The sequence below is a fragment of the Anastrepha obliqua genome, chromosome 5 (assembly GCF_027943255.1).
Source record: "Anastrepha obliqua isolate idAnaObli1 chromosome 5, idAnaObli1_1.0, whole genome shotgun sequence".
Taxonomy (NCBI): Eukaryota; Metazoa; Arthropoda; class Insecta; order Diptera; family Tephritidae; genus Anastrepha; species Anastrepha obliqua.
The window spans coordinates 33,151,376-33,164,235 of record NC_072896.1 but is presented as its reverse complement, the minus strand read 5'-3'; the positions used below and the strand labels follow the sequence as shown (position 1 = coordinate 33,164,235).

Sequence of the window (12,860 nt, the reverse complement as noted above, 5' to 3'; positions counted from 1 at the left end):
TCTCTGAACAACTCATTGACATTGGTAATGGCGAATTTCCTATAGACACCTTGACTGGTCGCATTAACTTTCCTCAAAGTTTTTGTCAGTTAACTCGATCAAAAGATGAACTTATTCAAAAGGTGTTTGAGCCATAAATAAGTCCCAGGGGCAATCATTAGGTGTTATTAATCTAAACCATCAGATTTGTTTGTATAGTCACCAGGTAATCAAACAAAAAACATTGTATACCGTAAAGCACTACAAATAAAAATAAAAATAAAACATATTTTTTTTTAATAATTATGATTCACTTGATTTAAAATAAAGCGATTACTGAAAATACTTATATACGTTTTATTTCATTATTCTTTATTATATCGGTTATTAACCTTATGTTAATAATAATAATATTAATAAATAATTAATTATCTTTATGTTTTGTCATTGAAGCACCCACTTTATAAATATTTGTCACCTTTCGGTTCCCTTTAGATTATTTTTCAATCAGGTTTGAACCTTAAGTTCCCGTCTTAGTTTTTGAAGCCCTCTGTAAACATCCCAGTCGGGGTTTTTAGTGGATCCCAAAAGGGTGGCCAAAGTTCGCGGAAGCGAAGATACTTAGGTCACCCGAGCTGACCCTTTTCTTTAATTCTCCTGAACAGAACCGTCACCATGATGATAGGGCGGTGTGTGAGGGTGAGCAGAGTAAAAACGTTTTAAGGTGGAAATATAAACTGCCACATTCAAAATCTATTTGACAGAACGAAGTCTGTTGGGTGCGCTAGTTAAAAATAAAACACACTTCCCATACATTTATCATATTTGTATATTGATTGTTTTTATTGATTTATTCAATAGTATAATTAAATAGCGAGAGCAATGATAAGAGCTTTAACTTACTTAAGGCTTAACTACTACAAACGAAATATTAGAGACAGAGAGCGCAGCGCGTAGAGTAAAATATTACATAGATACATTAATGTCTTTTATCCTTTTTTTCTAAATATTAACTAAAATAAAATAAAGTAACTAGAAATTGAATTAAGAAAAAAGAAACATACGATTTTATTTTACTTAAATTAATTTTGCATGAAAAGAAAATGACTATAATGCATGAAACTGGTGGTTTCATTAAAACCAAAAAATGTGTTTATAAGTATTCGTATGCGTAAGTACGCAAAAAAAAAACTTAAAATGCTTAGTGTAAATTTGAATTCGAGCGTTTGAGAAAATTAAAACAAAATTTATATTTTATATTGTATATTTAGTACATTATTTGCAGTAATTGCAGTAGTATAAGTAAAGTAGTAGCTAAAGGCAAAAAAGTGTGCAGCGAACGCCACTAATGCTAATAAATTACATGCGTACATATGCACATATGTACGCGCATAAATATATATGTACGTATGTTTAAATAACACAATACGTTAAATTCATTTTAATTTGCTTGCTTACATTTTTTGTTTTTTATTTGCTGGTTTTTTGTTTTTGTTTTTAAGAGTTTCATAAATGTGTAAAATATAGATTCTTGCTAATATTTGAGTCATGATTCAACGTGTTTTCTTCAACATTTTTATATATTTATATTTGAGTTTTATTTGATTTTTCTTCTTACGCTTTGTTTGCTTTGCTGTGCGACAGACAATTAACTAACTGAACAATAAATTCATTATATTTTTATATTTACAATTATTTATGAATTTGTTCGAATGAAAATTTCAGTAAACTCTTTTGTGCTTTTAAGCACTTTTGAATTGAACGATACAATCATTTTTGATTTCTTTGTATTTGTTTTTAATATTAATTCTTAAATATCCGAACGATTTATGGTAAAAATTATTATTTTTTGTATGTATGCATGTACACCTGTGTTCGAAATAATAGGAGCGCGACGAATTGAAAAGCTTCAACTATTTTTTTTTTATTTTTGTTTTTGTATGTTTTTTGTATGCGAAGATTGTACAACAAAAACCATATAACTCAAAGCGCCAAACTTTGTACAAAATTCACAACAATTTGACAATTTTCAAAAACAAAAAAAAAAAATATTAAAAAAATTCTGGCTATGCAGTTCTATAGTCCATTAAATTTCAGCGCAATAAAATGAAAGTTCAAATTCGCTAAAAAATCGCGTCAATTATTTAAAATAAAAGCGCGACGAATTGCAAAATTTGAATTCTTCTTTTTATTAATTTTGTTGTAGGTATGTTTTTATAAAAGTAAAGGGAATTTTACAACAAAAACCTGTTACTCAAGGCGCCAAACTTTCTACTAAATTCACAAAAATTTCAAAAAAAAAAAATTTCAAAAAACAACAAAAAAATATACATAAAAATTTCCAAAAATTCTGGCTCTGCAAATTTATAACCCATTAAAGTTTAGTACAATCAAGCATAAGTTCGTAGTCCCTCTGATCAAAAATCGCGTCAATGCCTGACAATTTTTTTTTACGTGCGATGTTGACAATTTTCTTCCATATAAGCCCTTAGCACGCATGACAGACATCACTCTCATCTGTATACTTTGGCCATAGAAACAGAGAAGGAAATGAGAAAGTTGAAAGCAAGACAGAGGGCTTCCTCCAGAGTATCCGAAGTCGAAGCCCGTAGCCCGTTCTAACACTCCCTTCTGCAGCCATCAAAGCAAATGGGTTACTTACTACAACCCACAAGTGAGCTGGGCAGGCTGTGAGAGGCTGCAGATGGACTAAACTGATGTTACCTGCTATGTCCCACCGACTGTCGTAAATCCTCCTGTCAATAAACAGAGGAGACTATAGGAGGCTGGTTGGCCTGATGACGGGCCACTTTCTGTGGGCGAAAAGCATGGACAAAACATGTGGGAGAGAATTTTGCGTCACTGGAGAGTTACGCTTTATTATACTAATATTGAATGGGCTATAAAACTGCACACCTATAATTTTTCTAAAAACTCAGAATAAAAAGTTGTAAATGTAAAAAAAAAAAATTACAATATTTTGTTAAATTTTTTTGAATTTTCTAAAAAGTTATATTTTTATAAAAAGATAAAAAAAAAAACAGTTAAAACCTGGTAATTCGTCGCGCTGTTATTATTTTGAACTCAGCTGTATGAATGTATATGTGGATGCAAAGCCGGAGCGAAAGAGACGGCAAATGCCAACAAATGATTTAAATTTTTGGAATTTTACTTTTTTATTTATTTTTTTTTTTATCCAATTGGCGTACAAATATTTGCCAAAAAATTCCAATTTTTCTGGTGGATTGTGGTTAATCAAATGGGTTTTAAGTAAAAGAATAAGCAACAGAAAGGTGCATAGAGTCGTTCTGCTTAGGCATCACCTAAGTAGGCGATAGGTAAGGCTAAGCTCCTTCTGCAATTTGCGGTGTGTGTGTGTATCTAGGGTGGTGGTACAGATAGCGGGTTCTTATTGTTGTTGTAGCAGCCTAAAAACTTGCTTATGCAATTTTAGAGAAAACAACCGAAGTGACAGTCCTCGATAGTATTAAAAATTCAGGTCGTTTCGGCAGCTTAAACCCGACTGGCAGCGAGGACACTACAGTTTTTTGCCAACTCCAAAGGGCAGAAAATTTTTATGAGCAACTTTTTTGAAAAACAAAAAAAAAATTCACTAAAACGTTTGCCATTGCCTGACGAGTTTGCTAATGCAGGCACCGGATTGCCTAGGATGAGTACGTTCAACATATATCCTTCCCTCTCAGTCTCAGTTTTGAAGATGGAACTAGTAGACGAGCAACTCACTCTGGTAGTACAGTTTATATGGGAAGCTCCCACCCTCGACCTCCCACAGGATTGCCAAAATAATGCTACGAACTTATAACACGAAAACAACCAACTCCCAAGGAAGGAATATAAAATATTGGTTCAAGTACTGACCGGACTTTGTCTCACTCCAAATTACGCAGCTAAAATGAAATTAGTTCAGAACGACGAGTGTTACTTATGCGAAGAAGAAAGCGGTACGCTAGAGCACCTCCTTTGCTACTGCCCTGATGTAAGCAGAACTCGTTACAACTGCCTGGGATCGGTATACTTTTCATCTATGAACGATATTGCCGACAAAAGTTTAAACTGTTTATTAAAACTCGTCAACAACTCCAACAACACTGGTAACACTACAGAGCCTTATGGTCTATGTGAGATCTATTAAGATCAGGCAGATGATAAAACCTAAACTTCCCATTGCCTGCCAGATGCAGTTAAAGAAAAACTATGTCGACAGTGGGCATTGAGTACAGATTCTTTTGCTGGTAAAGAGCCAAGATAATTCAGAAGGTTGGGCCTTTATGCTGCACTAAATTTTTTTATTTTTAAATTTATTGCAATTATATTTCAGTTGCATTTATCAAACTTTTCATTTACCAGAGGCATTACAAAGAACATCGGAAAAGAGACGCCTGGGTTCACAAGTTTAATAAAGAAGAGGAAGAACATTCCTAAAGAGGAATCTATATAGACTTTCCAGGTCATATACGCTCAAAGTACCACCTGATCTTAATTGATTGATTTTCCAAATATCCAGAGGCATACAAATTCACAATAATTTCAAAGCTAAGGTCATAGAAATATTGAAAGATTTTTTTTAACAGATTCGGGTATCATGAAAGCTTCGTATCAGACAATGGTACACAATTTGCAGGCACACAATTTCAACAATTTTGCTAGGTTCTCGATGTACGACATCATCTAAAAACAGCTCCATACCATTCGCAGAGTAGTGGACAAGCTGAGAGGTGATTCGATGACATAGTTAGTTAAACATGCTTTAGAAAAGTTTTCATGGTGGAGACAAAAGCTAACACAAATCTTTAAGAAATTTCGCTTTAGTGTCCATCGACAACTAATTAAAATTGCGAAGTCAAAAGATAATACGAATCTTCAAGAATTTTTGCTTCAGTGCCGATCGAAGCCGAATTCAAATTGCGTGGAAGGAAAGTTATCAGCAGAATTATTCCTATTAACATTAAAAAAAAACTTTTTTGAAAAGATGGAGATGAATTAGAGCATACATTTTACATTCGTATTATAAATCCTAGAATATTATTTATAATTTTTTTAAGGTTACTCAATCACTTTTCACTCATGACTTTGCATCCAAATACACACAAGTGAAATATGAATATGAGAGCTTCTGCTTTGCTTATTTATTAAGACGACCTGGTAGTTTTGAAAATGAACTAACCGATTAATATTTTGCTTGTTCTTAAGCGTCACTAGATGAGGCGTACGAAATTGGCAAATATTTTAAGGTTATGAAATTTTCAAAAATACTACAACAAATGTTGTCCGTTCAACTGTCCGTTAGTCTGATCTAACAACATATATAACTTCTTCTATAACTTTTCTTCTTTTCTTGATTGACTTTACTTATATGTTAAGCTATACACTTGTACTTTTGCCCAATATGTGGGCGCAGACATATTGGTTAACCCAATAATAATAAATATTGGCTTGCCATAAATACTAAAAATATATGAGTGTGTGTGTGTGCTATTTTAAAATTGTTTTTTTTTTTTCAATTTTCAATGCAGGCGATTGTATGCTCCCAGTTGGCTATAACGCCTATGATGTATGCAGGTTAAAAAATATTATATTTAATTTAGGATATGGGATTAAATTTTACATGATTTTGAAATGTCAAAATTACAGCAATTTTTGTTTTCTACTATGACGGGGTTACATACATATTTGGTTTAAGATTATAAATACATATAAAAATTTGTCAAATTTCAGTCAGCTTAAAAGCAACGGAATTATGATTATGTTGTTGATATATAAATAAAAAAAAATGTAAAAAATTATTAAAAAAAATTAAAAATTAAAAAAAAAATATATATATATATAAATAATTAAAAAAATATATATATTAATAAATAAAAATTAATATAAAATAAAAAAAAATTAATAGATATAAATTAAAAAAAAGAATATAAATTAAAAAAAAAAACAAATATAAATTAACAAAAAAAAAATTGACACTAAAAAAAATAATAATGATAAGAATGTATTTCGAGTAAATCATCCAAAGTTTAAATAAAGCCAAAAAAAAAAATTATTCTTGCCATAAAAAGATTATTTAACTTCTTTGAGCGCATTGAGAGTTTAGCTCTTGTTTGGGGATATGCTTGTGCCACATAGCGTCAGCGTCAAAATAAGTTTTTAGCTATTTATTAACGTAATTGTAATTAAAATTATTTTTTTTTTTTAATAAAGTTCATACTACAACAAGAACCATATAAAGCAAAGTGTCGAACTTTGCGTAAAATTTGTGAATATTCGGCAAATTTTTATTAAAATTTTCATTAAACATCTAATTTAAAATTTTTATTAAAATTTAAACTTTTTCAAATTTCTCATTAAAATTTAAAATTTTTACTCAGGACTTTTTTTAGAAAATTATCGGGTATGCAGTTTTATAGATCGCTGAATTTTGGTAAAGTGAAAGTGATCTTATGCATTATCTCCATTAAACGCCTGCTGTACATTTTTTTATATAGCAGAAAATACCCACTATGTAGATGAGGTGAAATCATCTCAGCACCTTCTCCTTAGCTTCCCTGCTCTGGCGGGGCTAAGATCCAGGCATCTTGGCTCTTACTTCTTTGCTACGCCTGCTGATATAGCTGGCGCTGACATTAAAAATCTGATGAATTTCCCCAGCAGCAAAACGCGGTTGACGCAAATGCAGCGCAGTCATCGGTCGTAATCCACACTCTCTAAACCCACCCTCCTAACCATTCCAGCACCATCTCTCCCCGCCCTCTCCCTGCCTCCCATCGGTCTTTCTCTTTCACCTCACCTCCTTCATAATGGTATCACAAAGGACGAAACCGTTTTTTCTTCGTCTAAGTGGGATCATTCCTTGGGCAACCATATCAACCTAACCTAACCTAAACACCCAATACCGCCAAGCAGAAAAAATTGTGAAAAATCAATACGATTTTCGATCTACTTGAAACGTTATCGGGCACTTTTATAGATCACTGAATTCTGTTATTATAAACTGAAAGTAATTAACGTAAACAATTAATATCGTTAGTATCAATGGAAAAACATCAAAATAGCGTCAAGTAAACAAGAATGCGAAAACAAAGCGAGAAAGGGCCAAAAAGTTGCAAGGATGTGCAGGCACTGGTTTCAGCTTATTGGCAGCGTGTAGAGGAGTGAGAGTTGGTGAAATGTATGTATTATTTTATCGGCTATTGAAGGCACGTGCTCAGCATTGGGTAGCAGATTTATCTGATTTAACCTGTTAAGTGATTATGTCGTATATATGCGTCAATTTCAAAAGTTCATTTTTTAATTAATGTCGTATATGTGCGTCATGCCGAAAAAAGAAATTGTATTTGCTATGAAATTTAAAGTTAAGCGAAAATTTCCCTGTTATTTTGACATTATAAAGTAAGCATGAACACTGAATTTCCTGATAATCGTTATCATAATCGTTCAGCCAATGCGCACGGTGAATCCAATATTTGGCTGAAAACCGGTTTTGCATCGACAGTCCAAAAAATGAAATTAATTCAGCACAGTAAATCGAGCTGTCTAAGAAGAACTAATCGCTTAATAGGTTAAGGTTCTTTTTCAAATTTGTGATGCTTCGCATTTTTTAGCCGAATAGTTGCTGTTAGATTTAACGTGTCAAGTAGAGCGAAAATTGCGTTGATTTTTCACAATTTTTTCTGCTGACGGCGTTTGGCGATTTCTTCCATATAAAAAATGTATAGTAGGAAAAAAATGTATTATATCGCATTCGAAAAAAAATTCAAAAATTCTCAAAAATCATTGCGAAACTTTCACTTTTCGCTTTACCAAAATTCAATGATCCAGAAAACTTCATACCCAAAATTTGAGTATTTGAAACTTTCACTTATCACTTTACCAAAATTCAATGATCTCTGAAACTTCATACACGAATTTTTTCTCAAAATTATTCAGAATATGAAGTTCAAATATTGATGAAAATTTGTCGAATTTTATACAGAGTTCGAAACTTTGCTTTACAGGTAGTTATTGTAGTATGAAATAATAATAATAAAAATATGTTGTAGCACAAAATAAAAAAAATAATTGAAATTACAAAATAAATAAATAAAAAAATAATTGAAATTACAAAATAAATAAATAAAAAAATAATTGAAATTACAAAATAAAAAAATAAAAAAATAATTGAAATTACAAAATAAATAAATAAATAAACAGTCAAAACTTATCAAAATGTGGTGGACACTTTATTTTGACGCTGACTGCATACCTACTGGGTACATGGATGTATGGTAACATAGCTCGTTCCCTATAAGAAAACTGACCGTCATAAAAGCTAGCAAACTCATCAACTGTATTTCATTTCATCATTTTCTTTAGCATTTGCGGGTATAAATTTATGTATGTAAGGTTCACTCGAATCAGCGATGTTGGAAGTATAGATGAGGTCTGATCAATCGAAAGAAAATTTTTTCGAATTTTCTAATGCATTTGCATTACATTTTCGATCAGTGAGAACTAATCCGTCATATGAAACCTCATTGGATCTGCTGAACTGTAGGTATGGGTGACTGGTCATAGCATCATTGATGATCAGTCAGAAATGGCTGTCATTGGCTCCGTTACTGGCGCTAAAGAAAAAAAATGCGAAAAAAGTTGAGAAGCTTGTACTGGAAAAAGCTCGATTAGAGGTTAGATTATTAGCAGCGGAGACTAACCTATGCGTTGGTCTCATACATACTACTCTACATGATCATCTGAAACTCTCAAAAGTGAGCGCAAGATGGATACCGTGAATGCTCACTGCTGTTCAAAAACAAGTGTAAGTCGTAGTGCTGTAGATAGTTTTTGGAGCTCTGTAGAGAAAACTGAACGAGTATTTTCGACCGTATTATTACCGTTCCCGCGGCAATCCGAACTTAAGACTTTTCTATACTTCCTTCCCACGACAGTCGGTTCTACGTCACGGGAACGACCCGGATTAATATCCGGCCAAGGACTGTCACTCCAGCAGCATTCCCTGTAATTGTATGGGGAATATTTATACTGCTGCAAAAACAACAATAAGCATATTGGGTTCATCACTATGAGTCTGAAAGTAAGCAGTCTATACAGTGGCATAAGAAGTGTGAAAGACACTCCATCGGCGGGAAAGATAACGGCCATTGAGTCTCAGAATTTGAAGGAAATTTTATTGATTCGAGTACATGAAAATGGGTGAAACAATAAACGAAGCATTCTACGTTACCACTTGGCCTAATTTAAAGGAAATCAGTATAAAAAAAACGGGCCAAACTGACTGCTGGGGTGTGGCTTTTTCATAGCACTACAATTTACGCCGTGCGTATCTCCTAGGCCACTGTACGAGGCTGTGGTATTTAATAAATCAACATCCCACCATATAGACTAGCCCTGACCTCTAGTGATTACCTTCTGTTCCCAAATTTAAAAAAAAAAATCTCCGCAGAAAAAAATTTTCTCATGATGAGGAGCTTAAGCCGGCAATAAACGCATACTTTTCGGTCAAGCAGGAAATATATTTTTTAGAGGGCATTGAAAACTTAATTTCAAAATATGAAATTTATTTTATTGCAATGTCTGATTTATCTCTGTCTCTTGCTAGATATTTCCAGTTGATTACTTCCAGCTTTCGTACGACTTCTTCTATGCAATCTATTATAGACAGACGGTGGCATTAATCGGAATTAACGACTTAATTAGGAATTGTCTCAGAAATTAAGTGCAATTAATGCAGATTGACAACTAGACTTAATTTGAGTGGATTAGGGGAATATTCGATGGCAACATTGCCGTAAATTGACAGTTAATATTTATTATGAATGAAAAATAATGACACTTCTAAAGTGTAGAAGAACAAGAAAGACTGGATGCAATGCTAGTTTGCACGTTCGAAATGTCATTAATTGATTTGATATTGGGAAGCAGTTTGAGAAATTGCAGTTTAAGATTTTTTTTAAATAAATGTTTTTTTTAATAAATATTTTTTTTTAATAAATATTTTTTTTTAATAAATATTTTTTTTTACTAAATAATTTTTTTTTTAGTATCAGGACAGCTAATGCCCGTATTTGGGCCTGACATCCATCTTTTACTGACAAAACTATGAAATAAGCAAATCAGCTGTTCACTAATCTGCTCAACAACCGTCTGTCACTCTACGATTTTTGATCAAAATTATCTACGCCGGTAATCGCGATTAACGCCGCCGTCTGTCACCCTACAATTTTGATCAAAATTATTTACGCCGGTAATCCCGATTAACACCACCGTATGTCTAGGCTATTAGTCGCCTACGCGGGCGTTCTTTACTTCACTTTATCACCTCTCATTATCATAGATTTGTGCTGCATTATTAGTGTTTTTGAGCAGGCGTGTCTTTCATACTTAGAACATCTCTAATCTACCTTAGCCCTTGCGGTTTGATGAATTTGACAATGTCCTCGCCGCCATGCATAAATTGAAGTACCTCTTCGTTGGCTGGTATTATGTAATTACCTCTTTCGTTTAGCCTGGCGCCATGTATTTCTTATGAATATCTTTCTCTCAAAGACTCTTGACAGATTTTTCTTCGGGTGCTTTCATGGACCACACTTGCGAGCCACATGCACAATGGGTCTCATCTAAAAATATATTGAATTTAATATGAATCGTTTTTCATAATGATGCCGAGAATATATTGAACGCCCCACGTATATAAGTTATGATTTGGAACTTCTATCTAACCTCACTTTCAGCACTGCTTTTACTCGAATTGATTACTTTAATCAGTCATCACATAAATATTGATCAATTAAATAGGATTTTTTACAAATTTGCTTAACTTTTGCTTTTTTTTAAGTTTGCTCGTATTGTATGTGTTGGTTTCTATAGGAATGTATTGCAGTTTAGGTTGGCTAGACGCAGCTAGTTTATGTAAGACTTCATGACGGTCAGTTTTCTGGTGGGCGTTCATTATTTAGGTAAGTGTGTGTGTGTGTGTGCGTGAATACGTGCTTACATACATTGTTTACATTTATTTAATATCTACTGTTTTATTTCACCTTTTTCTCGTGCACATTAGGCAATTTTATATTTAGTAATTTTTTTTTTATTTTCTTCTTTTTGTTTCTTTACATAAATACAATACAATGCGACAAAAAGAACAATAATATTTATAATTATAATAAAAGTAGCGTGCTAAAAGCGCAATATGTTTTCACATTTCATTTTAACTACACATAAGCCAAAATTATTTATTTAATTTTCTGTAATAATTTTTTCAACTTACAACTAATGCGTATTTCTTATAAGAGTTTGGAATTCTTTAGTTTTAATTATGTTTTAAATTTAAATTGTTCTTTTCTTTTCTTCTCTTTTAGTTTTTGGGTTTACTTTCAAAAGGGTAAAAAGTTATATTAGAAAGTATAAATATTTTACTTTTCATCATAAAAATAGAAACATAAAAAAGGTTTTGTAAATATACATATATGTACTTTGCATACATTATAAAAAATCGCACAAATGCCATTGATTATGTGGGTGTGTATGTGTGTAAATTTTGCACATAATTACTTTCTAGTATAGTAAGATTTTTGTCTTAAAATTTCCTTTCACTTGATATATTTTTTTGTATACATATGTATATGTACGTTTGTCTCACACAATTTAACAAGCAATGCTTCGTAAAACATTTAGTTTGCATTTACTCTATTCCTATTTACTTTATTCTCTTTTGCACTTTCACTTGTTAGCATATTTTCTCCTATCTATTTCACTTTCTCTCATTTGGCTACTTTGCTTTTTTAGTCTCAGTTAAATATGTATATACGAAAATAAATAGTTGTATGTACGTATGTATATGTGTAAATTGCGCTCAAAACGGTGGTGGCATCTTGCGGAGTAGGCTTTTTGCTTTTCGCTTTTTTCACTTTCAATGGACGACGAAGTTTCATTTAGCATCTCATTACCGAATAGGAAGAACGGGTTGGTTAGTACTGAGGATATACATACATAAATAATTTGCAGTCAATCTATTTTTTTATTTTTTTTTTTTTGTTTTGATTTTTTGTTGTTACTTATATCCATTTTCAACACAACCAAAAAGTAAGTTTGGCATTTGGTTTTTTGTTTCGCTTAAACTGTAAGAAAAGGGAAATATTAGAAAAATATTAAGTAATTTTAATAAAAGATAATAATTTTGATAAATATTACAAATTTTAATAAAAAATACTAATTTCAATAAATATTACCAATTTTAATAAAAATTTCTTGTTCCTTATTAAATACTACAATATAAAATGTGCTTAGGGGGGAATACCACTGTGATTTTTCAAAAAAATCGATTTTTTTCCCATTTTCTTAAAGTAGATATGTATGTATGTATATTCAAAAATATGTATATTAAAAAAAAGAGGTTGTCTGTAAAGTCGGTTTACTGACGATAGTTTAAGGGGGGAGCCTGGTTTATGAGGTCTAAAAATTGCATCTCTTTGCGATTTTTTTTTTAAGGAAAAAATTAATTTAGCACTGCAAAGTTTTTTCTATCTTTTAATGAACATTTAAAAAGTATAAAAAATTTTTGTACTGGTTAAAATAAGTTGAAAAAAATGTTTAACATAGAAATTAGTAGAGCGCTGCAACGCTGGAGTTTCCAACTGGCGTACAAGATACAGCTCGTAATTATTATCTAAAGCAAAAAATTCAAATGGATTTCTAATTATCATGATTTTTTATTCTAGTTAGTTCATCTGACTGAGAGAAATTAAAAAATTTCAACTTTTTGGAGGTTTTAAAGAAAAAAATGCCTTTCTATAAAAAAAAATTTCACTTCAACTTAGTATAAAAATCTTGAAATTTTTTTTATCTATTTTTTTAGTTCAAATAGAAGAGAATTT

The 12,860-nt window shown here is 31.8% G+C and overlaps 1 protein-coding gene across 5 annotated transcripts in view; it reads right to left on the bottom strand.

Annotated features, from left to right (window-relative positions):
* Positions 1 to 11,241: 11,241 nt before the first annotated feature.
* LOC129247753 (rap guanine nucleotide exchange factor 2) overlaps positions 11,242 to 12,860 on the bottom strand; it is a 42,565-nt gene continuing 40,946 nt past the window's right edge. For all 5 annotated transcript variants that reach the window (XM_054887033.1, XM_054887036.1, XM_054887035.1 and 2 more), the window contains one exon: positions 11,242 to 12,104. The gene's annotated coding sequence lies outside the window, so the exon portion shown is untranslated. The remainder of the gene's footprint in view (positions 12,105 to 12,860) is intronic.